Raw genomic sequence first — 19,748 nt, 5'->3', positions numbered from 1 at the left:
ATGTTTTGTAGATGAAAAAATATAGTCCATGAAAATTGCTTTACGTGGGATATAAAGGACAAGTCCTGATCAAAGATTAGGCAGAGATTCTTTACAGTAGTTGTTTGCCCCACATTGGATGTGTTGCATTAGAGATGCCAAGTGGTGTAGAATGCAATTGTCTTTTGGTTCTTTTCATTTGTCCCTCCTATGTAGCTCAGCGAAAATTCAGACAGGAAGACATTGGGTACAGCTGGTTCATTCACAAGTCTTGCAGCGATTACTCCATTAGCTGATTGGGGGCGGGCCCGATGAATGAACCAACCATTTAGAGCCAGCCCAGTTGGATAAGCCTATCACAGAGTCGTTGGTAACACTTTAAAGTTCTGTTCTCTGCTGCTGTCAGTTGTCGTTTCAGCTCGCGTCAGTTCGTATGGGGAGATTGGTCCTCTGCTGATTGCATCTAGTTATTGGGAGCTGAAACATGTCAGATTCCGATTGTGGTTATCTCGTGGAGAGGTGTGTTCAGTGGCAGCCGGCGGGCTCAGGTATACTCACCCAGTGCGGTGTTTCTAGCAGCGAGCCTCCTCTCCTGCTTCACTAGCAAGTAAGGCTAGTTAGTTAGCTGCTATCAGCTGCTCCCTCTATGGCGACGGGACCGGAAGAGCGGGTGTATGCCGAGGCTGCAGGCGGGGAGGTAGCACGGCGCTTCTGGTAGTTGGTACGCCAGGAATTCGTCTCCTCTGCGATTGACAACGGCGTCATCTCCGCCCTGCAGTCACGGTGTAGCTTCATGCACACCATCGATGCTCTCTTCAAATCCCGGTAACCGCTGTGTCTTTATTACGTTGTTTCGGCGCCGCCAACTGGGCTCCGTGAGGTGAACCGGTACACTAAACAAGTGCACTCTGAGTTCAGACTCGCGCCCGAAGCTCCGGACCGTCTTTTCGATTCAAGCAGTACGAACCAGTCCTTCCAGTCACGGAAGGGGAGCGTGTTCAAAAGTGATGTCGCTTGAGAAATGACATAACGGGGCAGCAGTTCATACAAACTTTAATGTCGCTGTAGGACGGCGCCAGGCATGCACGCGTCAGGAGAAGTATCGCAGCCGGCGATTACTCTGGTAGTCCCGCTATGGTCGCGGCTTGGTCGTGACATCACATTGTCTAACGTGTATTCTGTTTTGACATAGCCTGATAGTTGTATCAAAGGATACGTAGTGTAAATAAATGTTTCTAATTTAGGTGAACTTAAGGATGCAGTTGCAACTAAATAATACGTAACGTAGTTGACTGCCGCGGTAAGTACATTTAGTGGGAGGATGTCAGTGAGAATAAAATATAAATATATTTATATATTGTATACAAATGAAAATAAATATTGTTTATATTAGTTTATATGTGTAAAGAAGGTCGAAGTTATTGAGTCTGTAAAGTCAATAGAGCCTATGTAGTCCGGAGCAAGTTTCAGCCTTTACAAGTCAGCTGGGACTAATGCTGTGCCCCTTAAGGCTGACTAGAGCAAACATTAAGCATGTAAGGCTGGCGTGAGCATTGAGCCTCGGAAGGCTGGAGCAAGTGTTGGGCCTGTAAGACTGGCTGGAGCGAGCCTTGGGTCTGGAAGGCAGGCTGGCACGAGCATTGGGGCCTGTAAGACTGGCTGGAGCTAGCATTGACCCTGTAAAAGCTGGCCAGAGCGAGCATTGAGCCTCTAATGGCAGGCAGGAGCAAGCATTGAGCCGCTAAGTTGGTGAATGGGAGTCGATCTGTTGGAAATTTGAGACTTTCAAAGATTTACTTTCTTTCTGCCTACTTGTTTGTGGTAAAGGTGGCTTTGCTTGGTCACATATTTGTAGTTGGGTAGCAGAATAAGGTAAAAGCCAGAGTGGGCTTGTTGGGATACAACATTTAGAAGTATAATAGAGGTAGCATATATTTAATAGGCGTGGGCTTTTGTGTTTTTCTTTAATAGTCATTCAACGTTAATTCAACAGCTCGTCTTTAAATGTGGTATTAAGTTTACAGAAGTAACAGGATGATAACGTTGGCTGGTTGTAAGTATACCTGACAGATGGCAAAAGGAAGAGTTTTCCATCAGTCCATGCTCCTTGTCTCATGTTAAATCTGAGGAGAAATGTGGTTGAACTAATGCTCATTAATCAGGATATCGTGATCACGATCTCAATCTATTTCAACTTCAGTGTGGCAATTCATATTCACCTCTAGCTGTGTGCTTGACACCTGAGAAGTAATTCAGCGGGCAATCTGATTGGCAGGTTAGTACTGTTGCATGTGGAATGACTAGAGAGGTAAGAAGGTAGAATAGAGAGTAAGTATCTATCAGGGGTAGGTCCAGCGTGAGGACGATATCGGCTGGGTCTTGACCCTTGCATAAAGGACTGCATAAACGCTTTGGTGTGAACGCGGCAGTATAGTCGTGTGCTTCTGCGGAGGCTTGGTCTAGGACGCAAGAACAAGTAAAAGAGTTTACGCTTACTCACTCTCCTGGCCATTGGTACATTCGTCAGAGGTGTCATACCTGAGGAATGCGCGTTTATTGCCTGCTCTCTGGACATGGCATCGGCCTATCTCAAATTTGCCCGATATTATCTATCTTGACGGGCCGGTATGACCTGCGGGGCAGGTTGTTGGACAATTTCTGTATGGAGTAGCGTTTGCTGCAAAGGCTGATGGTGCATTTCCCTGATGCAGTCAAGGGCTACACGGATGCAGGCCATCCGTGGTTTTGGGGGGTTACTGGCCTCCCTCTGTGACACAGTTGCAGTCCGTCAATGGTGATCGTTAAGGAACTTCATTAGCTCAGGAGACGCTCATCTTCCTAAGACCTCAGGCCATTTTCGGATCCTGGATGGTCTTCCCGGGCAATACTCCAAGTACCTAGGCAGCTGTGTACGGGAGGGCCTCTTTCTTCAATCAACGAAGCATTATGTAGGTCAAAGGGGTAGCACAGAGGCTGCTACTTTGGCTAACCCCTAGGCATCGCAGTTGCACTGATGCCGGGAATGGGACAGCTGTAGACCTTTACCCTGACCTCAATCTAATGCTGGCAAATCATAAATCATTGAAGTCCTGCACTATATGGTAAGTCATTCATATAATTGTTTGTGGTGTCCGTTTCAAGTATTGGTTGGCAGTGACTTGTCAGTCATCTTATGTACAGCCGTATCTCACCAGAGCTAAGGTTCCAGATCCGCTCGCTAAAACGGACTTGTGGAACCATTCTGGTGCGATGTGTTCAGTTTTCTTGTGATTTTTCTCAGTTTCCTGCTTCTACATTGCCTCACCTAAACGTGTTCTTCTAGCATTCTCTAGTTTCACGCTGCCCTTAACTAACGTGAAGCATGCTTGAGTACCTCTTGGTTCGGCCTAAGACTGGCTCCTCTGCTCCTCTCTTCCTTACCCCGGGGAAGGTGGCCATATCTCAGACTTGGTTCCGGGGTCATTTGAAGGTCATCCTCCCAAATAGCAACTTAGCCCAGCCAAACTACTCGGGGCATTCTTTCCGGATAGGGGCTGCTACTTCGGCTGCCTGCCAAGGCATCTCCGCCTCAACTCTCCAGAGAATGGGGAGGTGGTCCTCCTCTGCCGTTGGCTCCTACATCCGGCTGGACCTCGACACCATATGGTCAAATCAAAGGTCCCTGAAACCTTAAATTGGTAAGGTATTCATATAACTGGTGGTGGTGTTCATTTCGCGGCTATGCTGGCCTTAAATCTATTGTGGTTTGGGAACCATAGCTTATTACTGGTAATTTCATTCCGTAGCTAGAATTCCCAGTCATTTCTGGGTTTACATTTGTTCTGCCTTGTTGTGATCTGTTCTTTATTTCCTGCTTTTACGTTGCCTCGCCTAAACGTGTTCTTCTAGCATTCTCTGGTTTCACGTTGCCCGTAACTAACGTGAAGTTTCTACTTCCCTGGTTGACGTTGCCTATTTTAACGTAATAGTTAGTGGTTTACGTTGCCCGGCTTAACGTGATCTTTTCTTATTTTCCTGGGTAAACGCTGCCTGGCGTAACGGTATCTTTCTTATTTTCCTAGGTCTCCGTTACCTGGCAAAGCGGATTATCTTCCAATTTCCAGCAAAAAAATCAGGCAAAAGATGGTATGAAAACCCGCTCTCGTTTACAGGTCCAGTGGAGGGCCGTCACAAGATGACATAAAATTCCTGTTTCCGGGTATTTCTTGTTTCTGGGTCTGCGACGAACCCGTCCAACGAGGACACAGTCTCTTTCCCGGACGTACTTCCCCGGATGCCTGGGAACGCCCAGGCCAGAGTCCGACAGGGGTCTAACGAGAAGCGACCAACCGTTAAAATCCGACTCGAACTGTCCTGCGGTCTTGAAAGTGACCCCACTATCCTGTTCTGCGGTCTACCCATGACCCCAATCTATTCTTGTCTGCGGTCTAACTTGACCCAACCTATCCGGTCCTTGGGCGCGACCAAGCATGTCGAGACCCCCCGCTATCCATTCGGGAATCTTAAAATCCCCTTCTCCTTTGAAGTGGTAGTACCTATCCAGACTGTCTAGTTCTGCGGTCTACTCTCGACCCCCTCCTGTCCTTGTCTGCGGTGCGTCTTCACCCCTAATCTGCCTTTCTGCGTCATTTCCGACCCCACTAACATTTTCGGGATCCGGTCGGATCCTGCTGTCTTAGTGCTGTATATCTAGATCGGCACTATTAGCTTCTGCGGTCGATAGAGACCTCCATATCCTTGTCTGCAGTCCTTCGGGGCCTTCCTCTCTTGCTTTTTAGCTAGACCTTCTTAACTCTGTGATGTTTACTATTACGGCTAGCATTAACCCCTTCGAACCATAACTAGTGGTTTCATGAAATGGTTCTAGGGGTGCCTAGGAAACTTCTGCGGCTGTAGGTAAGGTTGAATTTATTTTATACATATAAAATAATTCTCTTTGGGGGGATTCTGCCTGCGCAGATATCAGCATCTCTACCCCTGGTTTATCCTACTTCAGGATGGAGTCTAATCGCCAAAAAGACTTTACACTATTGTTAAACTCTAAATACCCGTCTCTCCTGATTGAAATGTAGCTCAGCGAAAATTCAGACAGGAAGACATTGGGTACAGCTGGTTCATTCACAAGTCTTGCAGCGATTACTCCATTAGCTGATTGGGGGCGGGCCCGATGAATGAACCAACCATTTAGAGCCAGCCCAGTTGGATAAGCCTATCACAGAGTTGTTGGTAACACTTTAAAGTTCTGTTCTCTGCTGCTGTCAGTTGTCGTTTCAGCTCGCGTCAGTTCGTCCCTCCGCCACCCCAGGCTCCTCCAATTGGCGTTGCGGCAACGCGTCTTCGACACCACCACCAGTGTCTGGACTCCATGGGGGGATTCTGCCTGCGCAGATATCAGCATCTCTACCCCTGGTTTATCCTACTTCAGGATGGAGTCCAATCACCAAAAAGACTTTGCACTATTGCAATATTCTATTGTAATAAATGATTGTTAAACTCTAAATACCCGTCTCTCCTGATTGAATTCTTACTGTAGTTAGTTCCTGCTTCATGATTCTACTGAAAGCACATTCTGCAGGTAGGCTACATCTCCCCTTTATGGCTTGATAGCCTTTGAAGTGCTGAGTCTGTGAGTATCTATGTAACATGTAAAGAATATATACTTTTGCTTGGCTTACCCCTAATGTTATGTGCATAAAGCTTATGTGTAAAGATGGAGTAGACTGGATGAGGGTTAAAATATTGCCCTGGCGCCTGACTGATCAAAAGAAGGTAACGGTGACACTCTCTAAAGAAGTTTTATGCACCCCCCCTTTCCCGCATCACGCATATACTAGAAGTGGTCACAGACAAAGGAGCTCATTATATTCATAGGTTAGAAAGAGCAATTATAGTCCTTACCTCACCGGGCAGATAGATAAGGAAGGGTCCAGATGTGGCCATTATTCTCCTTTAGTCACTTATGGCCCCTCACTGACCCCTCACACACGCTCATCTACTCTCACATGTGAAGAGGCCCTTTGTTTGGACGACCTTCTGAGAAGATCCAGGCCCCATCCCTTCACAGATAAGGCCCCGAAGGGAGTCTTCTTTAAAGAGAGGAACCCATAAAATCAACTCTCTTCCTTTCTCACACTTTCTTTCACAAACATGTGCACTCATTGGCAGACCACAAGAACCAATGAAGGAGCGACATCGGCGGAAGCAGAGGAACAAGAACCAATGAGAAGACACCACCCTCTTTTCCTCCTGACCAATCAAAACTGTCCCTGTTGATTATTTCAATGGCCGCACGCGCTCTGCTCAGCATCCTTTCTCCAGCGCTGGGGCCATTGGTCACAGGTCTGGATTAGGGTCCATGCGCATGATTGTCTATTTGTATCCTGATTTTGAATAAACGCTTTATAGAGTTAAAGTAAAAGTCTACCGCTGTTTCTTCCAGTGAGTGCCGTCCAGGTGGTGTGTTGCTGTCCAACTCCAACAAACATGTACATATCTGTGTAATTACTGTTATAGTATAATATTGTGCTGTAGCATTCAACGCTAATTATTAGCTAGACGCTAATCGCGATTAGCATTTCGTCATGTTGGGGTTAGCTTAGACCAGTGTTTTTTAACCTTTTTTGAGCCGCGGCACATTTTTTACAATAAAAAAATCCCGCAGCCCACCCAACAACCAAATAACATAACATGTCACAAAGGTAGATTTAAACCAGGGTTGGTCTAAGTTCAGTTAGTTTCTCCTGCTCGTCCAAAAACTTTTGCTGAGCTATAGGGGTCCCTCACACAGTCAAGGCGTTCAGTGGAGGTTGAGGGGGAATAAAATGACAACTTAACCTCAATAGTTTTTAGTGTCTACCTATTGTCTCACACAGTGCAGCAGTGTTGACATCTTGCCATTTCTGGGTGAGGGGGAACATGTCAAGAATGGCACTTTCAACATGTTGCCAGAGGTGCACTTTTTTACATTTATTTTGTCTGTGCTTGTGAGCAGGTTTTGATTTCGGCCTTGCATCCGTGTGTTCACTTCATTCAGGTGCTGAAACATATCTGCCATTTATGACAGCCTTGCACACCACTAATCAATGGCGAGCAACTTTGCACCATCGCACCTCTCATCAGTCAAAAACACGTTGAGTTCCTCCCGCAGCTCGTACACACAGGCCAACCATCGGACTTCTGTGTGGAGCAATAGGGCTTTATGCTCCGATCCCATTTCCTCACATGAAGATGCGGCTTTTCAGAGGACTTCTCCTCACAAATATTAACCATACACACGACATCAGTCAACACAGGAGTTAGGTCTGCTCGTAACATTTTGCGACGAGAAAAAACAGTGCGTAACGAAAACATCTGGGTGTTTCCCTTTCACTCTGCTCATGATGTTTTGTCTCGAGATGACGTTTCAGCTTGCTTAAAACTATGGCAATGTTTGCTAGCTTTTCCCCACACAGCAAAGCACAATGGGATCGGTGCAGTCGGATCCCCGGGGAAAGTGAATCCAAACGAAAGATAACGTTCACTTTAATGCTTACTGCTACCCATGGCATGGAAGAGTATTTAATTGACTGCTCAGCCACTATATTGCAGGCTCAGACGCTCAACAATAGCACATTATTTGCGGCAACTAAATCATATTTTTTGGGACCAATTAAGTGAAATTGGAAATTTTTCCACGGCACACCTGACGATATCTCACGGCACACTGGTTGAAAATCCCTGGCTTAGACCAGTGGTGCTTAACCTGGGTTCGATCGAACCCCAGGGGTTCGGCAGGGGTAGAGACACACACAGCAGCGTGTTTCCCCGACCATTATAACAGGTTGGCCCGCCCCCCTGTAATTTTCGCTGTAGCACCTGATTACAACAGAAGTAAGGTAAGCTTCCCCACCTTCTTTTATAAAACTAAACGACCGTATGTTATTGTCAATAACTTATTGATCGTATTCGTATCTACACAGCGGCATGTCATTTCTGTCGCTTCTCCTGGCTCTCGGTATCGCGCGGCGGAACTCCGCCCCCATGCGCACAGACACATGTGCAGAAACGTGCGCACACACAGGTGAGCAGGCTCCCACCAGCCCGCAGAGAGCGGCCAATACGAAGCGTGAAAAGCTAACAGATAAATCTGTGTTTTTTAAAACGCTCCCAAGGTGGTGAAGATGGGACAAGAAGTATCGGAGTAGCTCTCCTGCTCCGGGTGCAGGAGCAGAAACAAGGTGGGGCGCGAGGGGAAATGCAGACTCTTATTCTCTTATTGAGAACTTCACATCAGTACACAGACATAAAAAAGTCTTACATTCAGATTGGATTGGTCTTAATTTGTTTTGTGTCATGTCACTGCGAATATGAGGCAATCTGTTCTGCCAGGTCTAATATTTTGTTACGGTCGGCTATGCGCTGCGTTGTCTCTGGTGTGTCACCAGGTCGACGCCCCTTCTCTTTATTAAAGGCGCCCCGCGCATTCGGTCCTATTATCCCCTACAACGTCAAGCTTTGGCTATTTTAGAAAACATGAGGGGATGCAAGTTCAACAATACATGGCTTGAAAAGAACGAGTATGTATGGTTACTGTCAATGCCTGGAAATGCTTCTGAAGCGAACTGCATTATGTGTCGGGAGACTTTCCAGCGGTGGAATCTCACGTGCAGAGCAAGAAGCACAGAGATTAGCAAAGGCGCGCCAGCAGCCCGCCGTTGCTAGTTTCTGCTCCACCGCTAGCAACGACGTCAACACAATAACGCTGGATGTCACCAGAGGAAATCCAGCGCCATGTATAAAAGAAGAGCTCATCACCGAAGTCCAACATTGCGGTGCGTTTGTCATTTTGTTCGACAAGATACTTAACCAGACCACCGAGAGCCAACAACTGGACTTACATGTGCTTTATTGGTTAAATGACCAGGTCCAGTCAGGATTCTATGGAGCACAGTTCATGGGCCATGACACTGCCCAGGACCTACTTCAGCATTTCAAAGTAAGTCTGCCATAAATATATGTATTAACTAGAGATGCACCGATCAGGTTTTTGGTGCCGATCACCGATCACTGAAATCAGTATCTGCCGATGGTATGCGGTTTTATTGTCATTGACTAGAGTACAGGTACAAAAGCAACGAAATTGCAAAGAAAGGGTGGATGAAAGATTACAGCATAACATGAGGGAAGAGAGGCGAGAAAAAAACAACCCCCCGACTATGCCCCTAGAGGGGTACAGTGTGGGAGCAGGAAAAAACACCTTAGCACATAAGCACATACATCTTAAACATGACTTGCAACGAGTAGGAAGGGGGGAGGGGAGGTAAGCCAAAGACTGGGTGATCTAAGCCCAGCCATTGGAGGCAGAAGGTGACCAGCACCGACAAGCAGCCAGCCCGGTCCGTCAGCCATTACAGCGCCAGCCACAGACCCCGTCCTGTCACACTGGGGGGACGAAGCAGACGAAGGCGTGGGATGGGGGTGGGGGTAGTGAATGCAAATCCGTATGTTGAAAGTTCGTGTATGCGTGGGCCTGGTATGTCGTCCTCCCCCAGGCCACAACAGACAGAGTTCTCAGACCGCAAGATGGTCGTTGCCATGGAGATAGCCTTGAAGGGTCCTGGGGAGAAAACAACCACAGGTGTCTGTGGATCGGGGGAAGGGAATGAGAGAGGTTCTCGCTTCAGTGATCTTCGGGGGAGTTGTTGTTCCAGTAACGGCCTTGGCCAAGGCCCGTCCTGGTAGAGGGAGCCGAAAGCAGATAAGATTGGGATTGTTTGGTCTTCCAGTAGCTGCATTAGAATTTGCGCAACCACTATCCTTCCATTTTCCTCCCAAATAGGATTTCAAATCGATCCAATTTCATTTGCAGAGCCGTCAGCTTCTCCACGATGTTATCATTCTGGCGGTTTAATGCCACAGTCTGAGTGCCAACAACTCTGCCCAACGCGTCAATCATGTCGGGCAGCCTTAGGGGGCTTTTAACAGCTGTCACCGTTTCCTTAATTTTCCGATAAGCCAGGACAGCACCAACTCCAATCAGCAGAAATCCTGTAATCATAGTTCCGAATAGGTAGATGTTTTCTACGTCCTCCACGGAAAGGGCTGCTAGGCACACGACACGCCACTTCCCCCACGCGTCCATCGTGTAACCAGCAACACACGTCCGTTAATACCGATCACGGTGTCGATTGAAGCATTCTATTTATTGTGTAGAATTATTGCCTAGGACTATGAGGAAATACATATATAAAGCAACTCAAACATTAAAGAAATTACCGATTTCTTTAAACATTTAGGACTTTTACTTTGAAAAATTTCCTAATTGATACATTAAAATTGTTTGATTGCTATTGTAGGGGATTTCAGATATGTATGGAACACATCTGCATTATTCATTTCCTGGAACTCTTGGGGAAATCTATATACAAAAGTCTGACTTATTTTTATAAACTTCCTTGGTACAGTAAAAATGTTTTAATGTTTGCATAATTTAAGCTAAATCTCAGAAACGATCTATAAAGATACAAAATCAGTTAATTGTTTACTTGTATTTGTTAATGTATGATTTGTCGACATCTTATTTTGATAAACGGATGTTGTTTCACGTGGTTCTTTCCGCTAACTTTGCAAAACCGGATGTTGCCACTTAAATCCTTCCGCTAACTTTATCAAAACCCTCGCGCGCTCCCGATCGAATGCGTTTACCGTCAACATCAGTCTATAGGGGCTCAGACATGTGAGTGTCGGCTGAGTTGACGCAGTGATTCAACTCGGGGGACGGGGACGCCGCTCGGTGCGTGAGGATCCCCTCGTGGACCTCTCACTCTGCGGCCCTCGCCGGGCGAATCGTCTCCGTTGCGGTGCGCGGCGATTGAAACGTCTGATAGTTCTCGCAGATGTTACGTCATCTGATCGGCCGTTTTGATCGGCCGTTTTGAGAACGCCGATCAAAACCGATAATGGGAATATCGGCCGATATGGATTGGCGCCGATCAGATCGGTGCATCCCTAGTATTAACTAACCTCTTGTATATGTTAGTGTATTATATAGTTAAGCTTTACTGATTTGTCAAGTGAATAACAGCTATGGATAGGACACTACACATTAATTAGACTAATTAAAAACAGCCAAATTGAGTTTTAGAATGGTAGTAGAATCTGGTGTTTACGTTTCAATATGTCTAATAGTATACACTAGGCTATAGGGATGGCTCACGTTGCTTAATTTGTAAAAAATAGTATTCATTCATATTTATCCTATCCAGCCTGACTTTAATCTGAAGTGGTGGTGTCATAAAGAGATGTGTTGACTGTTGTATGGCCAATGTCTGCGTTTTTTTCATCTTTTTTCCAGGAGTGTGTGCAGCAGCTTGACCTCAGACATATGATTTATATCTCAATGGATGGACCAAATGTCAACTGGAAGTTCTTTTATTCATAAAGTATGAAAAGGATTGTTTTCCTCGTATATTCACAAATGCTCAGGAGTAGACAGATGAACTTGTGCACAAACATCCATCACATAGAGACATGAGAACACACACACACACACATACACATTCTATTATGTAAATGTATTAGCATTTTAAAAGCAGCTGGAATTGTCATTTATTTGTTGTTTTATAGATTTTTTTTGTTCAAAAGGAACAGTATTTTTTTATATATTTACTTGATTTTATAAGCATTTGTTCATGGGACCTAAATGTTCTGAAAATATTGTATTAATAAATATAATTTAAAACAGCAATGACATTTTTGTGTTATCCTTTCGCATTACACCATACTGTTCATTTTGAACAGATATCAGTGTGTTTACTTTTAATTAATTAATTTAGATTAATGTATACTTGTGATTTGTATTTCCATCGTAAGTTGGGTCTTAAATTTTATTTAGACGTGGTATTAAAAAGTCTTAAATTTAACTTGTTTATTCCTGTAGACACCCTGTTTGAATACATCATATTTCATTTGCCCAATTACGAAGGACTTCGGCTAATGCACCGATAAGGTTAAGAACCACTGTTCTAGATCTTTCTGCGGCATTTGACATAGTGAACCACCAGATCCTTATTTCCTCCCTTCAAGACCTGAATATCTCAGGCCCTGCAGTCTCCCTTTTCTCATCCTACGTTAACGATCGAATTTACCGGGTAACTTGGAGACGATGTGTGTTTGAACCGTGCCCTCTCACAAAGACCAATGCGTCCTCTTCTTACTCAGAAGGCGGCACATGTTCTGGTCCAGGCTCTGGTCATTTCACGTCTAGACTACTGTAAGCAGGTGTACCTGCTAAAGTCATCCAACCTCTGCAGCCATAATACAGCAACTTGACTGGTCTTTAACCTTTCCTAAATTCACCCACACTACACCGCTTCTCTCCTCCCTTCACTTGTGACCAGTGGATGTTCGCAACCGCTTCAAAACATTGGTGCTTGCGTACGGATCGGGTCCCGTCTACATCCAGGATGTGGCCAAACCTTACACCCCAGCACATTTACTCCGCTCGGCATCTACCAATCGACTTGTGACTGTCATTGCGAGCTAATTACTCGACACATTCAAGACTGTTTACTGTCCTGGCTTTGCCGGCGCCAGAGCCACACTGCCGTCCTCCGGGGCCGCGTCTCATTCGACCATGACCTCAGATCAGACGAGACAACCCGCTGAATTTAAGCATATTACTAAGCGGAGGAAAAGAAACTAACAAACAAGGATTCCCTCAGTAGCGGCGAGCGAAGAGGGAATAGACCAGCGCCGAATGCCCGTCCGAAAGGCGGATTGGGGACATGTGGCGTATGGAAGATCGCTTACCCGGTGTCGCTTGGGGGCTTGAGTCCTTCTGATCGAGGCTTATCCCATGGATGGTGTGAGGCCGGTAATGGTTGCTTGGGAATGCAGCCCAAAGTGGGTGGTAAACTCCATCTGAGGCTAAATACCGGCACAAGACCGATAGTCGACAAGTACCTTAAGGGAAAGTTGAAAAGAACTTTGAAGAGAGTTCAACAGGGCGTGAAACCGTTGAGAGTTAAACGGGTGGGACCCTCGCAGTCTGCTCGGGGGATTCAACTCGGCGGGATAGGGACGCCGCTCGATGCGTGAGGATCCCCTCGTGGGATCTCTGCACTCTGCCGGCAGGCCCTCGCCGGGCGCATTTTCTCCGTTGCAGTGCGCCGCGACCGGCTCTAGGTCGGCTTGGAAAGGTTCGGGGCGAAGGTGGCTCGTGGGCTCCGGCCGCGTGCTTTACAGCACAAGCTCTTTTTTTTTTTTAAGAACCATTTCTTACCATTGGCAGCCTGAAATGCCTATTTCTAACGTTTCATTGAAATGTCTCTGATAATAGTTCTCGCAGATTTTATGTCATCTGATCGGCCAAGTTTGATCGGCCGTTTTGAGAACACCGATCAAAACCGATAATGGGAATATCGGCCGATATGGATAGGCGCCGATCAGATCGGAGCATCCCTATCCCATAGTGTCTGTACTGTTCTCGCTAAAGGTTGTTGTTCAAACGTGTTCTTCAGCTAAACAGCCAGCTTGACAATACTTTATCCAGCACCGTATTCTCCAAGGAACAGACAGTTGTAGTGTTTGTCAGATTTAATGCAGGAAAATGTAATAATTTGTAAAACTGAAAAAGAGCACAAAACATATGCTTTTGTAAATACAATTGTACATCATCAAGTGTTTGACCATTAACTAATAATAACCAAAACTGTATTCAAAACAAAGACATATTAACGTAAACATGTTAATATAAATGGTAACTGGGTATAACTCACGGATGAAGCCGATTTAGTGGACCTTAAGGCGTGGATTGCGCAGATTGTCAACAGATTGTAACTCCGTGAGCTCGTGGGCCAAAAGCGGACTTCCTGAATGTCACTTCCGGTTACTCCGTGTTTATAATCGACCTAGTGCAGCTATCCACAAACACCACTAGGAGTTGCTCGAGAGCACATAACGTATGAAAATAAGCTGGTTCCAACACACTCCCCGCCTGGCATATTACGATATAGGCCACTATGTACATATTACCCACAGTCCTCTCCAGTATAACCGCTAGTGCACCAAAAACATGAATGCGGGTTTGCAGTGAGTTGACCGGGCTGACAGCCAGCGACTCATCCGACCTTTGACCTTGCGCTTGTCTGGCTGTCCTTCAGCAGATCGATGTCTCCTTTCTTGAGATTCAATTCAATTCAATTCAGTTTATTCCTCACATCGGACCAGGAAAACTCCCAAATAACCCTTCAGGGGAAAAAAGGAAGAAACCTGGAGAGAGCAACAGAGGAGGATCAGGATGGACAGATGCAATAGATGTAATGTGTACAGAAGGACAGATTTAGAGTTAAAATACATTCAATGAATATGACAGTGTATATGATAGTTTATAGTAGGCATATTCCACGATGAGACCTCCACGATCCATCAGGCAGATGGCAGGCAGATAGGATATTGAGAGATGAAAATTCATCTAAGCCTATAGCAGCATATCAAGGGGCTGGACCAGGGCAAACCTGATTCAGCCCTATATGGGTTTGTCAAAGAGGAAGGTCTTAAGTCTACTCTTAACGTTGCTGTAGCGTGTTCCCGGACTGAAATTGGAGTCCGGGAGGCAGATTGGGTTTGGGTGCTTGACACTTTTGACGTGCAAAAGGCGTGTTCAAATCTTTTGCCGCCAAAAGGCCTCTTCCAAATCTTGAACCCTCTTCCACTGGTTCTTGAGCAAATCTCCTTTCGAAAACTCACTAGCTGGACAAGGAGCTGCGCCTGTTTTCAGTGTCAGTACCATGGAAGGGGTTAGGATGAAAGGAGCCTCTGGGTTGGTGGACACAGGGATCAACGGTCTGGCATTCACAATGGCGCTGACCTCTGCCTTAGAGATGGTTAGTGCTTCATGTGCGAGTGTCAAAGGTCCAACATGAACTTACGTGAGGTACTCCACCACTTCTTTGTTGAGATCATTTTCCCGGTACCATGAGAACTGTAGGAAGTCTCTGCAGTCTTTGCGCACCACAAAACAGTAGAACCTTCGCTGTAAATCTGCCGTCACTGCACCAGGATCTCTTCTGAATCTGAGAAGCACTCCGATGAGACTGTTGTTAAGGTCTGGTCCAGAAAACAACACCTCGTTAAGTGAGATTCCATCAAACTGTGCACTGGAATCAAACACCCCACAAGACTGGTCTGGTTTTTGAGGGTGATGGACTCCAAAAGGAGGGAGATACCAACAGTCTGTCCCTTTTTTGAGTGACAGTGCAAGCTCAGAATGCTGATTGTCAAGCATTTTTTGCATGAACTCGGTGAAGTACACTTTCATTTCGGGCTTCTTCTGTAACATCCGTCGCAGCGACATCAGACGACCGTGAGCGTAGTGAGGGAGACGTCTCACATACTCTGGTACACCTCGATGTGATATCTGGCTGCCGTATGTCCTCCCTCTCCCCGCCGTTCTCCGAGTATGGGAAGAAACCTGTCTGGAATGGCGGCGCAGGACCAGGGTGAAGAGCAGCGAGATGTTTATTGCTGTCACACTCTGTACATCCAGCCATTTGATCAGCAAATCCATCTCTTCACTTGACGACAGCTCAAGGTTTTCAATCGTGTTGATGAAGATCTCTCTCCAAGCTTGGTAGTGTTCCGTTAAGTCGTTAAATTGTGTCAATCCTGAGGACACAAGCTGGTTTTTAGCAAGAAACCTGGCAATATCAGCTGTTGCCGTGTTATGATTTGTGTTGTCCGAGTGTGATGACTTTTGCCTGTGGAGATCATTGTGCTGATGGTCAAAATTCCTTGGCTGTAACACATCTGTGGGAAGCTGATGTGTGTTCCTTTGTTGGTACCTTGGTCTCCTATTAATGATGAGCAACTGGGCTGGAGCTGTGTCGTCGTGCTGGGGTGTGATTATTGGACGTAAGGGGTACACATCCTTCTCCTCACTAGGTCCCTGTGCATGGTGGGTCACATAGTCGTATGTTCTTTTCTGTGCACATTCTTGAAAAGGCAATATTTCCATATCTTTGCTACCTTCAGAGCCATTCATATCTGCAGCTGCTCTCTCCAGCACTACAGCTTCTGCATTGGCAGCTTCAGCTTCTCGCTGTAGGTTGATGGAGTCAATTCTGGCTTCCAGCTTGGCTTTCTCAATTCTGAGTTCACTTTCTTTTTCTATGAAGGCCAACCTAGTTTTGGCTGCCTCTGCTTTAGCACGGGCCCTTGCTGCATCTAAGCTGACTCAAGAGCTGGTTGATGAGCGTGAAGAGCGAGATGTTCTGGAGCGATGGAGAGAGATGACTCTGTTTCAACACCAGGTTGTGAGCTTTCTCCTTCATGTTCATCTGGAACCTCTGACTTAGTTTACATGGTAATGAAATAAGGTGTAGCTTTTCTATCTTGAAAAAAGAGCACAAAACATATGCTTTTGTAAATACAATTCTACATCATCAAGTGTTTGACCATTAACTAATAATAACCAAAACTGTATTCAAAACAAAGACATATTAACGTAAACATGTTAATATAAATGGTAACTGGGTATAACTCACGGATGAAGCCGATTTAGTGGACCTTAAGGCGTGGATTGCGCAGATTGTCAACAGATTGTAACTCCGTGAGCTCGTGGGCCAAAAGCGGACTTCCTGAATGTCACTTCCGGTTACTCCGTGTTTATAATCTACCTAGTGCAGCTATCCACAAACGCCACTAGGAGTTGCTAGAGAGCACATAACGTATGAAAATAAACTGGTTCCAACAGTGTCAGCGGAAATTAGACACGGGGGGCGGGAAAGCATAACGTGAAGGTTGCGGTTAACTGACACCTTACGCACCCCGTAAACATGGAAACAGATAGGCCGGGGTTTAACAAGTTAATGGGGCAGGCTGCAGAGGTGTGTTCACGGCAGACAGGGTCATTTGGTATGTGCTCTGTGCTCAGCGGTGATTCGAGGTTGTCCGACACTGCAGACAGGGAGGGAGAACCCGAGTTCTACTCCATGTAAGAGCAGTCTCGGGACGATACTCTACGCTCAGTCTTCGACCGAGTGAGAAGAATGGATGGTCAGTTGGTGCGCCCTCTTGCAACGCAGTCATATCTGCACATTTCATTGATTATGGACAGGCTGTGAGGCGTGACACACAGACAGGGTGGGAAAACACCCAGGATGGGTGGCTAATTGTCTTCCCTTTTGAGAGATGCTGACTTATCTCTTAACCTGATACAGCCAACCTGTATCTATCTCCTATACACACGGGACCTTCAGTAATCAAACAAAAACACCTCAGGAATTCCTACACACCTATACACCCTGTAAACACACTTTAGGAGCCATTTTCTTATGTTTTTGTTACTTTGGACCTCCCACCACCAGGTGGGGCAAGTTTGCTTTAAGGTGTCATTTGTCCCTACTTAATGAGGTGAAGTGGGAGGCCAGGTGTTGCTGATTGACGAGACCTGACAGTTTTTGACCGTCGGAATGTGAGCCAGGTCTGTACGAAAATAATGATTGTTAATAAAACCACAGGAGAAATTATCGGGACTCTTGGTCTTACTAAAAACGCGTCTAAACCTTCGACAATGAGCAGCCAGTAGTGGCCCACGTTAAACAGGTAATGGGGGCATTACACTTTAAGTCAAAAACTCGGCTCGTGGAGGAGCAGCGTCGAAAGAACGTGACGGGAACACCTGGTGCAGCCAACTATCAGCCGTTGGAACGGGATCGGCGTCAGGGCGGCGGAGCGGCAGTGCGGTGAAGCGGCAACAGTGTTGCACTACAGGAGCAGCGGCAGTGCGGTGAATCGGCATCATAGCGGACCTACAGGACCGGCGCTGAAGTTGCAGCGGCACTGCGGCGAATCGGCATCATAGCGGACCTACAGGACCGGCGCTGAAGTTGCAGTGGCAGTGCGGTGAATCGGCATCATCGCGGACCTACAGGACCGGCGCTGAAGTTGCAGCGGCAGCGCGGTGAAGCTGCGTCAGAACGGCGCCGTGTTGGAGCTGCGTGGGCAGAGGTGAGCTGTTGGTGACTGTATGAGCCAGAGCGAACATTCAGAACTGATTTGCATCACGGACAATGGAAGGACACGTAGCTGATGCAGATACCATGGACTTCTCTACGACGAAACGGACTGTTAAATTAACAGAAAAAGCCCTCATGGAAAAGATCATGAATCTGCAAAAGGACAGAAAAGGGACTCTTCAAAGAGCATGCAGTCTCAGAGAGACAATTTTGGGTTTGATGAGTGACAAAGGTTATGTCGAAGAGGTCAAAGGTACATTTGAAAAATGCAATGTTCTCTGTGGGGAAGCAAAGGTTAAACATGAAATGTTGTTGATGGTTTTACCGAAGGAGGAGGTGGAAATTCAGGAAATGTGGTTCAAACTAAAAATGCTCAAAATCAATCTATTTATTACTGATGTGAATGAGTGGCTCCTTAATGGAAAGGACCCTACAACTGAAGGTGATCATGATGGGGTTGATGTTAAGCTGCAGGACAGCATTTCAAATGTTGGATCCAATACTTTCAGCAAACGCTCAGGGCGAACTAGTAATGTCTCATTAGGTAGCAGCAGCTCTTCAGTGTCGAGCATTTGCCTTTTAGCAGAGGCAGAAAAGGCTGTGCTTGTGGCGCGTGCTGCAGCTCTACAAAAGAAACATGCTCTGGAAGAGCAAGGGGAGCAATTAAGGAGGGAAAGGGAAAAACTTGAATTTGACACTGAAATAGCAGCAACTATGGCAAAGCTAGCAGTGTTGAATGCTGCAAAAAGTGATTGTGTTTCAAAAGCACATTCAGATGGAATGGAATCCTATTTCAAAAAAGGAACTGCATTAAATCCTCAAGCCACACCGTACAAACCACAGCAAGAAGAATCAATTCCACAGAAGTATTCCATCTCTGCCAACACTCAACCAACCAGAGCCGTTAATCAGACAGGAACATCCGATCAAATAAAAACACACCAATCGGATGTAAATCTTGGTGTTTATCAAGCAACACCATCTCAAGGCAATCCTCAAATACCTGGAGAGCTCTACAGTCTGTTACAAAGACAAAATGAAGTAACAGCACTCCTTATACAGACACAGAACTCTCAGTCTCTTCCACAAAGAGAAATTCCTACTTTCGCTGGTGATCCACTTCATTGCAGATCCTTTATCAGAGCATTTGAGCATTATGTGGAAGCTAAGACAAAACCAGGGGACTGTCTATACTATCTGGAGCAATTCACCAGAGGGCAGCCTCGAGATCTGGTACGTAGCTGCCAGCACATGGCTCCAGAGATAGGGTACTCTGTGGCCAAAGACCTTCTTCGAACACACTTTGGAGATGAATTAAAAGTCACAGCTGCCTACATGGACAAGATCATTGGATGGCCTGCTGTTAGAGCAGAAGATGTGGAAGGGCTGCAGGCATATGCATTGTGTGTAAGAGAATGTTGCAATGCTATGGAGGAATTGCACTATTTGGAGGAACTCAACATGCCAGCAAATATGAAAATGGCAATGCAGAAGCTTCCCTACAAGCTCAGAGAGAAATGGAGGGCAGCTGCATGTGACATCTCTGAGACAAAAGGTCGCAGATCTGACTTTAAGGACATTGCCAAATTCATTGAGCACGAGGTAAAGGTGATTTCTGATCCCGTCTTCGGAAACATCCAGGACCCTCAGGGTGGTGTACATGAAGGAGGCGACAAAGTGAGGTCACGACCGGGTTCACAATTCACAAGAAGTAGTTTTGCAACCGTTGTCTCCGTGGCCGCTGGGCCGCTATGAATGAAACCCGAAGAAGCA

The sequence above is a fragment of the Pseudoliparis swirei genome, chromosome 6 (genome assembly GCF_029220125.1).
Source record: "Pseudoliparis swirei isolate HS2019 ecotype Mariana Trench chromosome 6, NWPU_hadal_v1, whole genome shotgun sequence".
Classification (NCBI taxonomy): domain Eukaryota; kingdom Metazoa; phylum Chordata; class Actinopteri; order Perciformes; family Liparidae; genus Pseudoliparis; species Pseudoliparis swirei.
This window is presented reverse-complemented; position numbering follows the sequence as displayed.